The 6,681-nt window shown below is 37.3% G+C and overlaps 1 pseudogene; it reads right to left on the reverse strand.

Moving 5' to 3' along the window:
• Positions 1 to 5,468: 5,468 nt before the first annotated feature.
• Positions 5,469 to 6,086, reverse strand: LOC114306137 (abscisic acid receptor PYL12 pseudogene; annotated as a pseudogene).
• Between the last annotated feature and the right edge of the window lie 595 nt (positions 6,087 to 6,681).

Genomic DNA, 6,681 nt, shown 5'->3' on the forward strand with positions numbered 1-6,681 from the left:
TGGCCCCTCCCAAGGTATTTAAGGTGTTCCTCGGGCCTTTTTGTGGCTGTTTTACGATTTTGGCCCCTCGATGGCCTATTTTCAAGTCTAAGTGTTAGAAAAGTGCATTTTTCTACTTCGTTTTCAAACCGAGAATCCAATGCTAGTTCCGTGAGTTTTCACAAGTTACATTGGTCCCTCCTAAGGTGTTCGGGGTGTTCCTGTGGCCTTCTTGTAGGTGTTTCATAATTTTGGCCCTCGATGGCCTATTTTTAAGCCTTAGTGTTAGAAAATGCATTTTTCTACTTAGTTTTCAAACCGGGAGTCCCGTGCTAGTTTCATAAGTTTTCACAAGTTACATTGGTCCCTCCTAAGGTGTTCGGGGTGTTCCCGTGGCCTTCTTATGGGTGTTTCACGATTTTGGCCCCCCAAATGGCCTATTTTCAAACCTGTGTTGGAAAAATGCATTTTTCTACTTGGTTTTCAAACCGCAATACTTTTTCTACACCTTAGCTTCATGAGTAAACACCACATTTAGAAGTCCAGTGATCTCATGTTTTCAACAAAATCTTCAATCCAAGGGAACTTCAAAGAATCTAAAAGCAGAAATGCGTCTGAATGTTGAAGAAAACACCTTAACTACATTAATAATTTTGGAACATAAAATTCACATAAAGATGAAACTACACATTATAAACTCCTTTTTTAACAGAACCCAGTGAATTCAAATTCAAACATTTCTTGCTTTATCTATGTTATTATTATCATTCAAGTCATAAGAAGAGAACTCATACAATCGTTGTAGTTGTAGTTGCAACAAACCCGCTTACTCCTATCACAGGGGCGTTGGTGCCCAATGCATGTGCTAAGGCACCTAAACCGGAGGCGACAACTAGAGCAGCTAACCCTATTACTTACAAAATATGAGTTCATCAGGAAAAAACACTCATGTCATTAGAAGCATGTTGGTCAATAAATAAACAAAATTCTCTATTAATTTCTAAAATAGAAACTTACAGAATGGTTGATCAATCGTCCTATATTTCCTTTATTTGTAGCATCAATTACTACTTCCTCGCCGACGTTGAATAGCTGCAAAAACATTTCATCATAATTAACATACCGAAACACACTTGACAAGTGCAATCAAGAAGAATAAATATTGTAATAAGAGGTGTTCTGAACATGCTTGATTAAAAACTAGCTTGGTTTAATCGAAATGCTAGTAATGTAAAATCGGAATAATAAAAATAAAGAGTCTCACTCAGATAACAAAGATTTCATAAATGAATTCAGTTAAGTTTTGAAATCTTCAAAGAGTAGATTGACAATTTGGCAAGTCACAATTTATGATCTTCCTTCCAAAAATTTAACTACATTGAACAAGTAACAAACTCAAGTTCGAGTAAATTTTGTCAACAAGAAACTAAAAAATAAACTCAACCAAGTGAATTTCTAATTTTTTTTGTCATTTCTTGTGCTTGGAACCCCCAATGTTCTTCAGAGCCCATCAACTGGGCTAGGAAAAAAAAACAAGAGTTGGATTAGAAAAAAATAATTATTGTTATAATTTACTCAGAAATGTTTTTCGTTGCCTCTGAAATTTTCCAAGCAGAAGATCGAACCTCAACAGTTTTCTTTTTCTAGTCATCGAACCTCAAAGCAGAAGATCCAGCATACCTTAATAATAGGCTCACCAACTTCACTATAACCAATAAGACGCTAGATGTGCCAGCCCTGCACAGCACCCCTTTGTGCCCTACCTAATTCGAGAACTTGGTGATAGTTGCCTACACAGGTAATTTAAAAGTTCAACCATTGAGCTAATTTCAGGAAAAACTGTCTTTTTTGGGTGAATAAGTCATAAATTAAGACAATGAAATATACAACATATGCAAGGGGTATACCCCAGGCCCTAATGACAGCAAGACAAAGAATAAAACGATGCTAAAAAAAATAAAAAATGTAAACCCTAGAACATGACCAGATCAAACCCCATACAGACGAAGAGAGGCCGCCAAACAAGGAAATATAGACAGCAAACAAAAACAAAAATAAACAACATAGGAGGAGCATCCAAAAAGCTCCAATAAACAACCAACTGTACAAGACAAAAATAAACAACATTCCAACTGTAGAAGAATTTTCCAATAGAGAAGGCAGTAATACCAGTAATTCTAGCAGCAGCCAACAGCAACCAGATGCACCAACTACAGCAGCATCATCTAACTACACAGCTTCCGCAGGATTTGCAGATCCAACCAATCAAACAGCAGTATTAGGTACAACAGTAACAGATCGCTCACAGCAACAATCCCAGATTTCAAGCCATAGCACAGTTGCATCATGGCCTACAGTATAACTCAGCTGAAGGTGCATAGAGCCCTAATAAAATAGTAGTAACAGTAGGTATACTAGAACCAACCACTGCACAGCTTTAGCGAACCCAAGCAGCAAATACACCAACTCAAACATAGGATTACATATGTTCAACCACCATATAACAGAGGTGTGTGTGCTGATTGTCGACCACACTGCCAAACAGATACCTAGCTGGAGAGCACAGGCAGAATAGATTACGCCCGAACAACTTGTCACAGAAAGAAAAGACTTCGGCAGTGGTTCATTCACCCAAGGGTACTCCGACGATCAAGTTAGTACTTAGTTATCTCTAAAAAATAGCAAATAGTGCTCTACTCACTAGCTAGTATACAAAAAGTATACCTAAGACCTATGATGGTGCCTTACTTTTATAACCAGTACTAACCTGATCCCTGTAGAAGCCTAGCTTCAATGAATTCTGGCTCAATGCTTATCTAGGACTCTCAACTAGATAGAGATAAACTCCCCAAGAGCTTTATCTTTATCCTGACTGAGTTCCTCTCCCATTCTAGGACTCTTGTCCCTTATCCGCTCACCTTGGATTCCAGTATCTCCGCAGATAACCTCAGCCTAGTTGAGATCATCTTAACACACGACCAAGCCACGTGGTACTCTGGCTGACACGTCGGCGTCACCTTGGCCATGTCTGTCATTCACAAAATATGTCCCCACAAGAGGCTATGGAGGTGTTGAACACATGAGAGACCCATTTTAAATAGTATGACAGCCACCAATTAGGACCAAAAGGAAAGAACAAAACAAGTTGAGAACAAACGCACAGTATAGTCCTTAGCCACTCAACCCACACTCTTAAATCACACATAAAACACTCAAGAAAATATATGATCAACCCAGCTTTATAAAAAGATGTGCAAAGAAATAGATAGGTGATCTGATCCAAAAAAGATAAAAAGATAAAAAAAAATATGCTAATATAAGAGATGCCAAACAATCCCTAAGTTTAATTCGAATATGAGAAAAATTCATTTCCTTACTTTATGGATGATTAATGTAATTAACTTTAATCTTTGTAACTTTTCCGTTGGTATAGCATGGGAGAGAAAATGTAAGAGAATCAAAAAATAAATAAAGGGAACAATTGCCTCCATAACATTTAAAGAATGTTACAACATTTATATAGCCAAAAGACTCATCTCATTATTTGATTATAAATCCGCCAATCTAAATACAACAAAGTACTCAAAAAGAAGAAAAACAAACCCTCACGTACAACCTCAACCCTGGAGGAAAACAAATCTCCACGCAAGGAAAAAGAGAATGTTGTTACACTACTGTTTGCGAAACAATTGAAGCAATTACATGCATGTTTCCACAAGTCCGGATCCTCTACCATTGTTTCCTGCTGTGATTCATGATATAGTACAAAAACGACGTCATAACCCACCCAACGGCAAAAACAAAGAATAGAGAGACAAAACGAAGAGGAGCCATGAACACCAACAGAGAAAAGCTTGTGGTAAAAGTAGTGGCAACCCACAACTTGATGCCCAAAGACGGTGAAGGCTTGTCTTCTCCGTTTGTTAGAGGTAGAGTTTGAGAACCAGAAACAGCGAACCCAAGTGCAAAGATCTCAACCCAATTTGGAAAGAAAAGGTTGTCTTCGCTTACAGAAAACCATAGAACTCAATGTCTACAACGAGTGGAGGTCTACCAATCGAAATTTTTTGGGTAAAGTTTAGCGATAAGTGAGAAAAGAAAAAAGGGGGAAAGGAAAAAGCAAAGGGGAACAAAATTAACAAAACGAAGTCGTTTTGGTACCATGATAAGCATCATTGCAGAAAACAATGGCAGAGAATCTGGACTCTGTTTCACATATGGGTGACAAAAAAAAACTTAGGAGAACACAATTTTTTTTTTTGTCCATTTATTTCAGAAACCACAAATAAAAAAATAAAAATAGTAAAAGTAAAACAAAAACTAAACAACAAAAATGTTCCAGATCACGAAAAATATTTTACAAAAATCATCTTAAAATTGAGTTCAGATTGTCTGCTGTCCCTTCCTGCGGCATTCCAAAACAACGTTGTTTTGGAAATTTTTTTTTCCCCTTTTTATTTTGCTTTTTAGATAGCTCAAACTCTCTCAAAAGTCCAATTATAAACATGTAGAAGATGAATGAATTTCTTACCTGTTGAACTTAAAGAATTCAAGTTCGAATCAAAAAATTGTAATCCAAGTAGATCTCGAACGTGAACAGAAAATTCAAACTGATCACTTACTCAAAATTGATTTTAGCATTCAAAAACACACATGAAGTGAGTAAATTCATAGTAGGGATTTTTATAATCAGTTTCATTATCATCATCAATAATAACTTTAAAAAAAAGCAAAGAAAGAGAGAGAAACTCAGATCTGGAGACCCGAATTCTCCTGTCGCCACCGGAGCTCACCATTGTTCGTCGACACGATCTCAGATCTGGAGACGTGGCGGTGAGGTCGGACCCTTCAATGATCATCGGTTGGTTATAGAGAGAGAGAGAGAGAGAGAGAGAGAAAGAGAGAGAGAGACAAGCGAGCTTCTCAATCGGCATCAACGGAAAGAGAAGATAAGAGTTTGACGGTGAAGGAGTCACCGTACTCCAACGAGTAGCATCGGTAAATGATGCCGAAACCTTAGCAGTAGTGTCGGCGAAACTGAGTTTTGAAAGAGATTTGCGTCGTTGTACGGCCATGATGGTGTTGTAGGTGAATACAGTGGTTGGAAAAGACGAACTGGTCGGCGATGATAGAGGCGTAGTAGGGGTTGCTGGCGTGGATGAAGGACTGGACATAGTGGAAATTGGACTTTTGAGAGAGATTCAGCTATCTGAAAAACAAAGCAAGAAGGGTAAAAAAAAATAAATCAAAATGACGTCGTTTTAGAACGCCGCAGGAAGGGGTGACAGACAATCTAGACTCCTTAAAATTATGACTCTCAAAGTTAAGACTGGTCAACTAGCCAACTGACTAAAAAAAATTAGTTCAGAATTGATTAACCGATCAATCAAAAATAATTACAAAATGTTTTTTAATAACCTTTTTTCGTGATCCATAACATTATTGTAAACAAAAACCCCTATGTGCTCAAACACAATCAAGCCTTAACTTTAAGACATAGAAGCCAACTTCTCACTAATACTAGCCAAAGACTTAAGATTACACCCAATAATAATATCAACAAACAAACAAGTATCCTCTTTACTACTGCCCGCCGAAATATCCACCATGAAAGACTCAATCACTACGGTCTTCCTACCTCCGCCGCCACCACCCTCTCTCTCATCTTCATGCAAAGTGGTGGTTGATTGATAATTCACAAGCCTATGATCACCTCCAATAATACTAAACACCATGTTATGTCGATCATCGTCGAGCTCATCGAGCCTCTTGGTGATTGTCTCGGTGGGCAATCCTGACACCACCATCACCTCATGAATGCTCCCGACGCCGTCATCGCCGGAATGCATGGTGCAGCTCTTGATAAATTGCTTGTAGGCTCGTGGGTTGTCGAACCTATAGAGCATAGACCAGACTATAGGGAGTGGTGCGCTGATGGTCTGGACTAGGCATGAGCCACATTGGTTTAGGGGGAGCATGTGGGTGTGGTAAAGACTCATCATCTCGGATAGTTTGTTAGGGTTAGGGTTTTGGGAGGTTTGGGTTGGTTTATATAGCATTTGAGGTCGGTTGTGGGGTTTAGAGTTGTTTTTTTTTTTTTTTTAGAAATGGGGACACACCAAGAGGTACATAAAAGGAGGAGAGTGACTACTAAATTTTGGCAGAGGTTTTGGTTTGGGAGTTTATGACAATTTTGGCATTTTTTGATTGTGCCGTTTTTGGGTTTAAATTTGTTTGTTTAATAATTATGTTATGAACGGAGAAGATTTTTACAAAATAAGCATAAATGTGATAAATTGTGAGTTTTATATGTGTGATCTATTAGTATTTAGCAATAGAGTCAGAAAATTTATTTATGAGTGTTAAAATAAGTGTAAAAAATAGAGTTTTAAGGTACAAGGTGTTTAATTTTATAGGATTTGAGAAGAGTTAAATGTGCATAACTTTATTCATGTGTAAAGAGACTGTCTTTATAATTTGAACCTATAACACTTAAAATCAAATCAACACAAATGATGATTACATAATATGTAAAATAATTTGGGATTATTCCCTATGCATAGTAAGACCGCTTTTGAAATAAAGGAGTAATTGAAGTTTTTTTGAAAATTTTGAGGGGCCATTCCATAAATATTGTAAACATACTATTGAAATAGAGGTCAATAAAAGAATTTAAAAAAAACTTAGGAGGATTATTTGATA

This window comes from Camellia sinensis, chromosome 9 (assembly GCF_055761805.1).
Source record: "Camellia sinensis isolate YWXY chromosome 9, ASM5576180v1, whole genome shotgun sequence".
Classification (NCBI taxonomy): domain Eukaryota; kingdom Viridiplantae; phylum Streptophyta; class Magnoliopsida; order Ericales; family Theaceae; genus Camellia; species Camellia sinensis.